This window comes from Theropithecus gelada, chromosome 2, assembly GCF_003255815.1.
Source record: "Theropithecus gelada isolate Dixy chromosome 2, Tgel_1.0, whole genome shotgun sequence".
NCBI classification, from domain to species: domain Eukaryota; kingdom Metazoa; phylum Chordata; class Mammalia; order Primates; family Cercopithecidae; genus Theropithecus; species Theropithecus gelada.
Window position 1 is genome coordinate 39,787,036 of NC_037669.1, and position 14,033 is coordinate 39,801,068.

The window sequence follows — 14,033 nt, forward strand, 5'->3', positions numbered from 1 at the left end:
AGCAAAGATTCTGAATGCATGACTATTTTTAATATCACAAACATAAGACATTTTAGCAACAATCCTATTTCAACCTCTGAGTATATCTTTAGGTTTTATATTAAGTTTTTATTAGGTTCAAAGTATATTTCTACCTGATTTACTCTGGCTGAATTCTACATTTGGAACTACTGAAACAGAATAATTGAACAATAATTTTATAAATTAAAAAAGATGTTCGATAAATTCTCATTTCATACACAAAACAAGACTTAGGGTTCACTTGAATTTTAAGAGATGGAAATTTTTTTCCCCAAAATGTTTAGACTAAAGATATATACTTTGAGTAATTAATACTTATTCCTGGATTTCCTGAAAAATGAGTCCTTTTTTTCACTTAAAGGAAGTTAAACCACATGGAAATGTTTTATGTACTCTTCTGTAAGTATATTTCATACAAAAGAGGGGGGAATTTTAAAAACTATCACAACAATGGGAAGAGAACATATTCTCAGTTATCTATTACTAGAACTCATGATCTTTCCATTTGTTGCAAAAAGCACCAAGATCAGCCTGCCCCACCCCTTTGGGGATACTGTTTATCCTCTTACTATTAAATCAATCATTTTATCTGTTCCTAGTCCCACCTGGTTACAAATTTATCCAAACACGGAAAAATATCAACACAGGAATTATGAGTTGATAACTACTGTCTTCAAAGAAATAATATGGCCCAAGAAGCATGTGACAAAAAGCAACTGACAAAAGCGCTGAAATGCTAGTATTTCTTCCACAACCTTGTTTATTTTATAGTTCACCACCAGAGGTCGCCAAACTTCAGCAATAGAGGTGCACCTGCAGCCTTTAAGAGCAAAGTAAAAGAAAGTCTATTAGGAATGTTGCTGCTCTGCTTAAATCCTGCAGTTGCTTCCAACTGCTTACAAGCTAATGTGATCTGGCCACTGTCAACAGCTCCAGTCTTCTCTTTCCCAGTAAACTCATATTCTACCAACCCCACCAGGCAGAACCTTAAGTGACAACCATAAAGAAACACATGAAACCTAGTTTTACTAAATATTTATCCACTCCCTTCCCCTCCCTATCTGGTAAATACATTTTGATGTTTCAAGATTCAGCTCAATGGTTAGCTCTCCTATGAAGGTTTTCCAGACAGCACTACTCTAAGTGAAATGCTTCTGCCTTTGTACTCTGCTCAGACATCTGGAATAATACTGGGTTTGCCCTATTGCCCTCAGTTGTTCCTCTCCTCCCATCCATCAGTCTCTGAAGCCCCTGAAGGCGAGAACCCTCTAAGTTCTTGCCCAGCACCTAGTAAAAACGGTTCACTAAATTAATGCATATAGTTAATGTGGTATGTATCTTGAAAGACTAAAGGAACGTATGGCTAGGCCTATAGACAATGAATTCAATAAAGGCTTTAAAAATGAAATTATATAACACAATATAATCATTGTATAAATGGTTGAATACCTAAACATCTTCATTTCTTTTCTGCATAAAAGAACTGCATATGGAAATAGGAGTGTTGGGTTATGTGAGGTTGGCCGTTATATCCTCATCAGTTACTAAAAATTTTAATTGTTCCCTTTTTTGGCGATTTAACATTGCTATAAACTTTGCATACATGTTTTGTATGGATGTAAGTTTTCAATTATCTAGTATATATACTTACAAACTGAATTGCTGGGTCATATAACTCAATGTTTAATATTTTGAGGAACTGCCAAACTTGTTCAAGGTTTGCATTATTTTACAACCACATCAGCAATGCATGAAGGTTCCAGTTTCCCCATATCCTCACCAACATTAGTTACTGTCTTTTTACTTTAGTCATTATGGTGAGCGTGATAATAATATTCATTATGGTACTGACTTTCATTTCCTTGATGAATAATGATGTTGAGCATCTTTTTGTACGCTTACTGGCCATTTGTGTATCTTCTTTAGAGAAGTGTCTATGCAGATTCTTTGTCCATCTTTCAAGCGGGCTTTCTTTTTATTATTGAGTTGTAAGAATTCCTTATATACTGTAGATACAAAACCCTTACCAGACATAATTTGTAAAAATTTTCTCCAATTCTGTCTTTTAACTTTCTTGACGCTGTCTTCTAAAGCACAAGTTTTTGAATTTGACACAGTCCAATTTACTTGTATTTTCTTTTGTAATGTGTGCTTTTGTGTTACACGTATGAAAATATTGACTAATCGAAGTTTACAAAGATTTATAACTGTTTCCTTCTAAGAGTTTTATAGTTTTGGCTCTAACTTTAGGTCTTTGATTCATTCTGAATTCATTTGTTTTTAATTAACTGACGAATTATAACTGTATACAGTTTTGAGGTAAACTGGTATTATGTGTACACTGTGTAATAACAGAATCAGACTAATTAACATACTGATTACATTAAATACTTATCATTTGCTCCTCCTGTCTAACTATAATTTTGTACCCTTTGACCAACATTTCCCATCCTCTCCACCTTCTGGTAAACACTATTCTTCTCTCTGCTTCTGGAATTCAATTGTTTCAGAATCCACATATTAGTAAGACCATGCAGTATTTCTCTTTCTATGCCTGACTTACTCTACTTAGCATAATGTCCTCCAGGTTCACCCATGTTGTCACAAATGACAGAATTTCCTTCTTTCTTAAGGCTAAGTAGTATTCTACTGTAGTGGATATATATATATATACCGTATTTTTCCTTCCATTCATCCACTGATAGGTACTTCCATTGTTTCCATATCTTGGCTTTCATGAATAGAACTTGGGAGTACAGATATCTCTTTGACATAGTGACTTCAAGTCTTTAGGATAGATACCTAGAAGTAGAACTGCTGGATCATACTGTAATTTTATTTTCAGTTTTTTGAGGAACCTCCATATAGTTTTCCATAATGGTTGCACTAATTTACATTCCTAAAAACAGTGTAAAGGATTCCCTTTTCTCCACAAGCCATATAATTTTTGTATATGGTGTGACGTGGGGGTCCAACTTCATTCTTTTGCATATGGATATCCAGTTGTACAAGCACCATTTGCTGAAAAGACTATTCTTTCCCCATTGAATTGTCTTGGAATCCTTTTCAAAACTCAACTGACAATAAACATAAAGGTTTATTTCTAGACTCTCCATTCTACTTAATTGATCTATATGGCTACATTCACGCCAGTAATACATTGTCTTGATGACTGCAGTTGTGTAATAAGTTTTGAAAACAGAAAGTGTGGCTGGGCATGGTGGATCATGCCTGTAATCCCAGCACTTTGGGAAGCCAAGGTAGATGGATCACTTGTTGAGCCCAGAAGTTTGAGACCAGTCTGGGCAACATGGTGAAAACCTATCTATAACAAAGAATACAAAATTTCACCAGGCATGGTGGTGTGTGCCTGTAGTCCCAGTTACTCAGGAGGCTAAAGGTGGGAGAAGAGCTTGAGCCAAGAAGGTGCAGGCTACAGTAAGCCATGATTGTACCATTGTACTCCAGCCTGGGTGACAGAGCGAGACCCTGTCTCAAAAAAAAAAAAAAAACAAAAAAAAAGTGACTCCTCCAACTTCATTCTTTTTCAAGACTGTTTTGGACTTCATTCTTTTCTTACTAAATGAAAATTTATACTTGGAAACAAGTCATCTCCCTCCCTGTCAAAAAGTTTTAGTTAGGTAAACTACTGAACATAAAGTGAAAAATTCATTCTTGGTTGATACATATTCATAGGAGTCAAAAGACCTTTTTTTCTAGGTGAATTTCAGCTAAAGTGGTATTCTCAAGGAAGAAGTATAAAATAGAAAGGGGGGTATCTGAATCTCTTGGATTAAAAAAAAAATACATGTAAAAATCTGTATACACTTCAATCAGTTTTACTTTCCTTTGAGAATCACTAACACTATAGTTCTTTGTAGCACCACAAGCCAATATTTCCTTCACATTTTCTTGATATCTTATACATCAAATAAACAATAAAATATTGCTTTATAAATATGCAATAGCATTCAGTATACTTTTAAAAACTAGAAATGCCCCTTTCTACAAGATTGCTAGTTTCTTATACTTTTCCTACTAGCAAACTATTAAGAATCATTTGTGTCAAATATTTTAACTATTTATTGCAAAAAAGGAAGCAAGAATTCCTTAGTAAAACGTAAGTCCTGAAGTCAGGGGTGTAGCATATGCATGCTGTCAATCTGATAGATTTCTGTCCCTGTCCCACCTCTCACCTGACCCTTCATATACTTTATAGATTGCTCCAAAGAAAATGTATTAAACTGAGGCCCTGGAATTAGGTAAACACACAAAATAACTCAAAAGGCAACCCTGCACAAGAATCTGCAGTTGATAATTACAGGGTATTATATCCCAGGAAACATATGGAGGGTCTTTTGACTCAGGTCCTAAAATACAACTATAAATAAATTAGCTTTGAAGTGACAATGTCATGAAACTTCAGTTTGTCTGGAAAAAAGTTCCTCTGTAGAAATAAAACATCACTGGCAAATTAGTAAATAACTTTACACTGCATATTCTGGGACAGGTAACAATTTCAAATGGATGCCATTATCTGCAAGTCAAAAGTTAAACTGAGCTACATCGCCAGGAAGTTATTTTTCCATGCCTAGGCACACACACTTTTAAGTATACAGGGATTTAACCAAGTATGAGTAAGTTACTGTAGACCCAATAAAATTTCACATTAGTTAAAATCAATGTTTCTTTTGGTCTATGGAAAACACTATACTAATGTTGAGCAATTATTGCATTAGAATAATTCTTTTAATGCCTCTTTACTGTTTCACTTATTTTTAAAATGTTGGCATCATATCGTATGTGTAATACCTACTTTCTACAAGTGGTTATTATGAACTATAGTCATATTTCCTTGTACTATAATAGAATAAAGATGTTTACCCTGGAGTTCTTGGGAGAGCTATGGGAAGGCCAAGAATCACCTAAAGTTGCATACAAACTGTTTGGTATTTATTCATTTTTCTGGGGGGAAGTGTCCACTGCTATTAATGCATTTTCAAAGTAGTCCATGATTCAAAAACTATTAAGAGCTGCTGCTTTAGTCAGCAATAAATGAAAAAATTTGATAATACAAGAACAAATTAAGTACCAACTAACACAATCAACAAACGTCTTGTTTATGTATTACAAACTATGTGTATTACAAGTAAAAAAACCTGTATTAAAATGTGTAAGAGGGTGTACATACATGTACTGGGAGTGAAAAAATGAGATCAGTTTAATAAACAGTCTCTGCAATCTATTAAAAACACAAAAGCTCGATAGCAGCACAAAAAATGTCCAAAGGTAATATATGATATTAAACTCCAAATGCATGTTTATAAAGATGCATCATATATCTATCAAAAACTTACCAAAAAGAGCTATTTTATACCTACTACACTCTGATTTGATATCTTAGACCTCTAAAAGATTGTCTGGGCCAGGCGTGGTGGCTCATGTCTGTAATCCCAGCACTTTGGGAGGCTGAGGCGGGTGGATCACCTGAGGTCAGGAGTTTGAGACCAGCCTGGCCAACACGGTGAAATCTCGTCTCTACTAAAAATACAAAACTTAGCCAGGCATGCCTACAGTCCCAGCTACTTGGGAGGCTGAGGCAGGAGAATCGCTTGAACCTGGGAGGCAGAAGTTGCAGGGAGCCAAGACAGCACCATTGAACTTCCAGCCTAGGCAAAAGAGCAAGACTCTGTCTCAAAAAAAAAAAAAAAAAAGATTATCTGACAATGAAAATGTTAAGCCAGGAAACAAGAGTGTAGGTACACATGGGCACTGAACAAACTACAGGACAGGGATAAGATAATTAAAATCTAAAATATTGCTAAATGAAGATAGTGAAAATAAGGTTGAACTGTACAGAAGCTCCTTGATTTACAATGGGATCATATCACGGTCAACCTATACATAACAAGTTGAAAATATCCTAAGCTGAAAATGCAAACAGTATGTCCAATCTACTGAAATCATAGCTCAGCCTAGACTACCCTTAAATGTGCTCAGCACAATTACATTAGCCTACAGTTGGGCAAAATAATCAAACACAAAGACTATTTTATGATAAAGTGTCAAATATCTCATGTAACCTATTGAATACTGTCTTGAAAGTGAAAAACAGAATGGTTGTACAGGTACTCAAAATACATTTTCCACTGAATCTGTGCTGCTTTCACAATATTGGAAAGTCAAAAAAACATTAAGCCATCCTAAGTCGGGGACTGTCTGTAACTGAAAGCAAAGCAAAGGAATCACGGGGACCATGAGTAATTGAAAGCAAAGCAAAAGAACTGACCATTACAATGGTTGAAACAAAATTAAACCTAAAGGTACCTCAAACTGATTTCATATATTCACTACAGTAAGATTTAGGGGTTGCACTAATTTGCTGGTAGACACAAATTTTTACACTATACATATAAAAAGTAATAAATATGACTCAATGGGTTCTGGGTATCAAGTTCACATTAAGGATCACATCGTTTTTCCCAAAGGTACAAAATTCCATGAATAGAGGCTATCAATTGAGCTACCGATGAATCAGATGGTTTTTCCACCACCCTACACCAACTATTACTGTATATACTGTAATACAGTAGTTTCCCCTTAACTGTGGAGGATATGTTCCCCAGTGGATTCCTGAAAACATATATAGTACCAAACTATATACTATGTTTTTCCTATACATACATACCTATGATAAAGTTTAATTTATAAATTAGGCACAGTAAGAGATAAAAAAACAATTAAAATGATATACTATAATTAAAGTTCTGTGAATGTAGTCTCTCTCTCTCTCAAAATATTTTCTTGTACTACACTTATCCTTCTTCTTGTGATAATGTGAGATGATAAAATGCCTATGTGGTAAGATGAAGTGAGGTGAATTACACAGGCCTTGTGACACAGCCTTAGTCTACTAATGATCTTCTGACCATACACCAGGAGGAGGATCATCTGCTTGGAATGATCCTGGATCAGTGAGCCATAATAATGTCCATGGCTGGATGTCAGGAGCAAATGATGTCGATCACTAATGGGCAGGTAGTGTATACAGCATAGATATACTGGACAAAGGGAGGATTCACATCCCAAGAGGAATGAAGCAGGACAGCATGAGATTTCAGCATACTACGCAGAACAGCATGCAATTTAAAACTCATAAATTGTTTATTACTAGAATTTTCCACTTAAAAAAATGTTTCTGAACTGTAGTTGGCTCTGGGTAACTAAAACAGTAGAAAGTGATACCTGTGGATATCAAGAGACTACTGTAGTAACAGTAATAGTAGTAGTAGTGATGCTTACTTCTTATGGTTAATATAAGAATTAAGTGTGGTAATGAATGTAAAGTGCTTAACCCAGTGCCTGCACAAAGTAAGGTCTCACTGAGTGGCAGCTTTTATGATGAGCAGTCATTTCTCAATATTGGAAAATGCAGAATTCTGAGAAGCCAGGGATCCACTGATCTTTTTGTCTAAATTATACCACAAACAAGCATCAGTCAAATTGAAAGCCTAGGAAAACAATTATTTAGACAAACATTTGTAACAAAAATGTAACTCTCAACTTCTATAGAACTGTTTTTGTTTACTAACAAAAAAAATTGAAAGCAACTACTTTCTCATAAGTCCTGCAATTGTAAAAAGATATGCTTGCTTAAAAAAATTAACATCACAGAATAGTAAAAAGCAAAAAATAAAAGTTCTCTCCTTTTCACCTTCCCTTAATTCTATTCTCCATTGTAGAATTTGCAGGTCCTTCTAAATCTTTTTCTATGGATAGGCATCAAGAAATGAAGTCCATCTACTTGGCTCCCATAGCATAATCAAGTTTATTTGCATCTGTGTTGCACTTTCAAATTTCTTACATAAAATTGCAGTTAGAGATAACCGAAATTACTAGCTCTTCCCTGCGTAAGAGCTATCTCCATAGACATCTAAATTGGTTAATGTTAAGAGAAAACTAAACAGTAGTTTAGTAAAGTTGTATTAGAAAAGAAATTAAGAAACTTTAACTGCCTTATAATTTTATTATTGCAAATAATTTAAGATTCAATATGTTTAATGTCAAGCTTTTTAAAAGAGATATACCCGGCCGGGCGCGGTGGCTCAAGCCTGTAATCCCAGCACTTTGGGAGGCCGAGACGGGTGGATCACGAGGTCAGGAGATCGAGACCATCCTGGCTAACACGGTGAAACCCCGTCTCTACTAAAAAATACAAAAAAAAAACTAGCCGGGCGCAGAGGTGGGCGCCTGTAGTCCCAGCTACTCGGGAGGCTGAGGCAGGAGAATGGCGGGAACTCGGGAGGCGGAGCTTGCAGTGAGCTGAGGTCCGGCCACTGCACTCCAGCCCGGGCGACAGAGCAAGACTCTGTCTCAAAAAAAAAAAAAAGAGAGATATACCCAAATTCTAAAGGGCAGTTACGAAAACTATGAAAATTATACTGAAATTCCATTATCAAGAGGTGGAGATGAAACTATCTCTGTAGGAATTTTAATATTTAAAATTAAAAACTTCTACAAATGGTTGGTTTATTTTAAAATTGTTAGTTTTGTGAAAGTTTAATCCAGAAATAAAACTCTGGACTAAAGTTCATCTTACCTTATTTGAAATTTATGTTTTAAAGTTTGGAGAGTGGAGGGGAGAAATTATTAGTAAAACTTAACAGCATTCTCAGATTCAAAACTTCCTAGATTGCTTATATGGAATTTTTTGGGGACACTTGTCATTTATGTAAGAAAGTTAATAATCAAACTTAGGAAAGCCAATGTATCATGTAAACTTTTTGAAAGACAATGCTGTATCACTTTACCTTAATGCTGTTATTTTCAGAATCAATTATGTAATTCGAAATACAATCACGCAGTGCAATCTATGTAATCATTAAAAATATACTTAATTGTTCAGTTTTTAAAAGTCTACAAAGCAGTAAGATGGTATTTTTATTTAAATAAAAAGAAAATATAGTATATGAAAATATTTATCTTTCATGATGTGCTAGAACAGTAAGTGATTTTTTGTCTATTTGTCTCTCTGTGCTTTCTCACTCTTTCTTCTGCATTGAGCATATAAAATCTAAGACTATGTAGTTATAAAAAAAGTGACTCTCATTAAAAATTATTATCTTCACCAGCATTATACAATCCTTCACAGGACTCTCTTCTATAAAGCTCCACTGCTATGGCCAACTGCAGAGGTGCCAAAGGACAATGTTACACGTCAGTGACCATTATGTTTGGCAAAATTCCTGGTAGAAGTTTTCTAAAAATGTTTTATTTTTTTCCCATGTTTCTGGAACTATATCAGATATTTCTTGAGATTTTTATATTAAGGAAGATTTTAAAGGAAAAAAGCACATTGAGAAGTCCCTAACGGAATTTGTCTTTTTACAAATGCTGTGAAAATCCATGCATTTTTGATATGTAGAGGTCAAACGGCATAACGAAATGATGATCTGACAATTGTATGCATGAAATTAACTTCAGAAAGTTAAATACTTGTGTTTTTCATGCTTAGAAATGATTTTCCATGACTTTCAAATCTGTTCTTATACTTTTAACTTAATATAATGTATTTGGATTTTACTCTAAATATTTTAGAAAAACCTTCTTATTAGAGGGCAGTGAGGAAAACGAAAAATGTTAGCTAGAATGAGATAAAGTTCATTTAATTAAACTGTTTTACTCATGCTGTAAATTATTGGCATAGACATCTGAGTCAATAAACAACATACACAACAACCACATTAACTTTTCTTATTAATTCCCAGCTAATTTCAAATTCATGAATGGACAATGGTTTAACAAGTTAATTCAATACAAACCTTAACTGAAAATTATTTTGGTGCCCTCAGATATTAAAACACAAGAATAAAAAAAGTCCCTGCTCAGAAAGTTTATAAAATAATGAGGCAAAAGTTTATAAAATAATGAGGCAAGTCTACCACATAAAAAAACTTCATAAAGTTTATTATATGATTATTCTCTTTCCTTTTTCTTGCTTAAACTCAAATTCAGAGAAGAGTTACCTATTTTTTGCAAGGTTAGCTTCCCCCAGATACTCTATTACGAGGTTTTCAAGGGAGAAAATGAAAAGAAAGCAGAAAAGAACAGTTTAATATGAGTTCCCTATAGTTATCATAAGCTGTTACCTTAAAAAAAGTGAGAACTGAACTGGGCATCTATGAGACCACCTTTATGAAAATTTCGAATCTATTCTTAAAGTCATGTTTATCAGTATATGAAAGTATTTGTTTAAAATACAGAATGTCTTAATAACATTTAACTTTGAAAACAAACACATATAACTTCTCTTTTCCAACTTGTATCATGAAAACTAAAATAGCTAGATCAGCATTTCTCAGGAATTTTCATTCAAATGAGACCGTGTATATATTTAACATTTGAGGAACAGATGTTAGCAACAATAGGAAGGAGGGAGGGATGGAGGCAAGCAGAAAGGAGAAAGAAGAAGATTTGGTATTTATTATTTATTTATTTATTTGAGACAGAGTCTCGTTTTGCTGCCCAGGCTAGAGTGCAGTGGCACTTGGCTCACTGCAACATCTGCCTCCCAGGTTCAAGCAAGTCTCCTGCCTCAGCCTCTGGAGTTCCTAGGACTAAAGGCGCACCCCATGATGCCTGGCTAGTTTTTGTATTTTTAGTAGAGACAGAGTTTCACCATCTTGGTCACGCTGGTCTCGAACTCCTGACCTCAAGTGATCTGCACACCTCGGCCTCCCAAAATGCTGGGATTACAGGTGTGAGCCACCACGCCCGGCTGTGATATTTATTATTTAATTGATGGACTCATTGACACAGTCTTGCTCTGTCACACAGATGGAGTACAGGGGGCATAATCTTGGCTCACTGCAACATTTGTCTCCTGGGCTGAAGCAATCTTCCCACTTCAGGCTCCCAAGTAGCTGGGGCTATGGACGTGTGCCGCTATGCTTGGCTAATTTTTCTATGTTTTGTAGAGACTGGGTTTCGCCATGTTCCCTAGGCTAGTCTCAAACTCCTGGGCTTAAGCAATCCACCCACCTCGGCCTCCCAAAGTGCTGGGATTACAGGCGTGAACTACTGCCCCTGGCTGGACCAGTAAGATCTGGGGCTATATTAAACACAAACACAACACTCCTATGAAGTTTATTAACCTTCATGCAATAAGACTTAGAACTATACTAAACATATACACACTTGCACAAAATACAAAGCCCATGAGCCTCCGTGCAATGTGTAGCAACTTCCAGTCAATAAATGGATGGTAAACTACTACTGGTAATTCCATCTATCTTGGGCAGCCATGGTCAAGGACGTAGAAGGGACCTCGAAACCAGATATCCCAAAATGCCCTGGATGCTTGGAAATACTTACAATTCTCTTATCTTATATCATTATCAAAACCTCCTATAAGCAGTGATCTTGGAACTTACCTACTGTAGTAAGGTGATATTTCTTAAGTATAAATGCAAGATGACAGCACAGCACATAAACGACGAGCGTTTTGTTTCAGAGTTGGCCTGCTACTATATATCGATCATGGATCATTTTGCAAAAAATAAGCGCTTAATGAAAACGAAGTCTGAAATTATCAGTAACAAAATCTATTAAGCAGGTAGCATAAACTAATATTAGCAGAAAAATGATTACAAGGACTAACAAAAGTGGTACAAGCAAGCTCTAGACCTAAAGGTTTATAAGGTATTACAGCAGGCATGAGATAGGGAATTATCACAGATGCTCACTTAGCTTCCTCAAAAATTCTACTTGTATTATTGTGAATTAATTAAAATTAATGACAAATCGCCACAAAATTCTAAAATATAATCAGTAGAGAAATGATACAATTCTAATGAGCTAAATGTATATGACAAACAGAATGGCCAATATGCCCAGAGAATTTTAGCATGGTGATGGTGAGCTCAAGTACATCAAATAAAAGCCTAGGGACAGGAGAAATGCTGAATGGTTGTATAAGAGCAGAGATCAGGAAACTACAGTCCATTGTCTGTGTGAGGCCCATAAGCTAAGAATGAACAGATTTGCAATCAATTTGATGATTAGAAAGTACTAACTTTGAACATCAATTAAGAGAAAGGTTAAAGGTTATATTCTCCCAAAAAGAACTCAATTCTTCTGGTTAGTAGAGCTGTATTTAAAAAAAAAAAAAAAAAAGTACTCAATTATTATACCTCTAACTTCATCAATAAAAAAATTTGTGAAAATGTGTTTTCTCTTTTGTTATTGAAGTACGTATATGATATCCTCGATTTTGCCTTTTGGCCCACAAAATCTAAAATATTTTATCTAGTCCTTTACGGAAAAAGTTAGCCAAGTTCCGTATTCGAGCATTAATTTACATGACGGGGTAGGCTTTTAGAAAATAAAGAAAGCGGATCACGAGGTCAGGAGATTGAGACCACCCTGGCTAGCATGGTGAAACCCCGTCTCTACTAAAAAGACAAAAAAAATTAGCCGGGAGCAGTGGCAGGCACCTGTACTCCCAGCTACACGGGAGGCTGAGGCAGGAGAATGGCGTGAACCCGGGAGGCGGAGCTTGCAGTGAGTGGAGATTGCGCCACTGCACCCCAGCCTGGGCGACAGAGCGAGACTCCGTCTCAAAAAAAAAAAAAAAAGAAAGAAAGAAAATAAAGAAAGCAAACTATTCAAATTTAGATCTGAGTGTAGCATAGAAATCAAAAAGAAAATAGTTCTGTTAACAAGGGTAAAAGGTTAGATCTGAAACTCAAAGATAGTACCAAAAAGAAGACGCAAATACCACGCTAGTCTAAGCTGCAAACTGTAAGAAATTATATGGATAATAAAGAAGATTGCTGATTACACACTGATCTTTTCACAATACTTGTCCACAATGACATCTAGCAAAACCACCTTTGATTTTAAAAATCCCTATTTTTAAAGAATGAAGTACAAGGGTTTGAAAAGAACTTGATCACAGTCCTATGTTCATGGTATAAGCTACTGAGGAGTTACAGCTCAGTATAATAAAAACTAAATTCAAGCTGTCCAACACAGAATAAGCTGCAACCCTAAGTAGTAATCTGATGCTGGAAGTGTTCAAGAAAATACTAGAAAATCATTTGTTAGGAATGTAACTAAAAGGTTATTTCATTGTGTGTTGGATAGGATGACATGACCTCTAAGAAGATTTTTCAATTTTACAATTCTATGAAAAATTTGGGGTATCACAAACAAAGCCCCAGAGACAGTATGTGTTGTTGCTTTGTCCAAACTGAAACCTTAGAATGAACCAATCTAGTGATATAAATCTAGATACTAGGTTTTTTGTTTGTTTGTTTGTTTGTTTTTAAGTAAAGGGCCTTCTTTTAAGATTTCAAATATTTAAAACTTAAAAAAATTACATTTAAAAACTCAAAAACTCAGCTCTACTGTTCTTAAAAGGAAACATATATTCTAAGATAATATTTAAATATTTGCTGTTAATAAAGGTGTTATGTATGCAAAGCTAAATGAAAGCAGAAGCTGTGTCTGAGCAAAATCAGACATATCTTCTGCTTTCATTCAGCTTTAAATAAAATTTAAAATAAATAAAATTATATTTAATCCATATAGACCCAACAAATAAAATTATATTAAATCCATAAGTCAAATGTTTCTATCAATGATCTAGCCAGACATGTAGGCATTCATTCTTTCATTTTATAAATACTGAATAAATATAAATAGTGACCAAATACAAGTATCTCCTATGTGCTCCACAGAGTATTAGGAGCAGGGAGTATACAGTGAGCAAAAACAGACACAGCTTCTGCCTTTATTCAGCTTACGTACATTTTAGTGAGCTTATAGTCCAATTTTGCTTTTAAGTACTTTAAATAACAGATATATACCTTTCTTGCATTAGATATACATAACAGCTTTTCTAGAATCATACAAGAGAAGAGTAACTCAAACAAAAACCAAAAGGCTGGGGGGCGTTCTTATACCCACTTTATAGCTGAACTTGCTATGTGACCTTGGATTGCTTCCTC

The 14,033-nt window shown here is 35.1% G+C and overlaps 1 protein-coding gene across 3 annotated transcripts in view; it reads right to left on the bottom strand.

Annotated features, from left to right (window-relative positions):
* Positions 1–14,033, bottom strand: part of GSK3B (glycogen synthase kinase 3 beta) — a 260,978-nt gene that overhangs the window by 64,219 nt on the left and 182,726 nt on the right. The window lies entirely within an intron of this gene.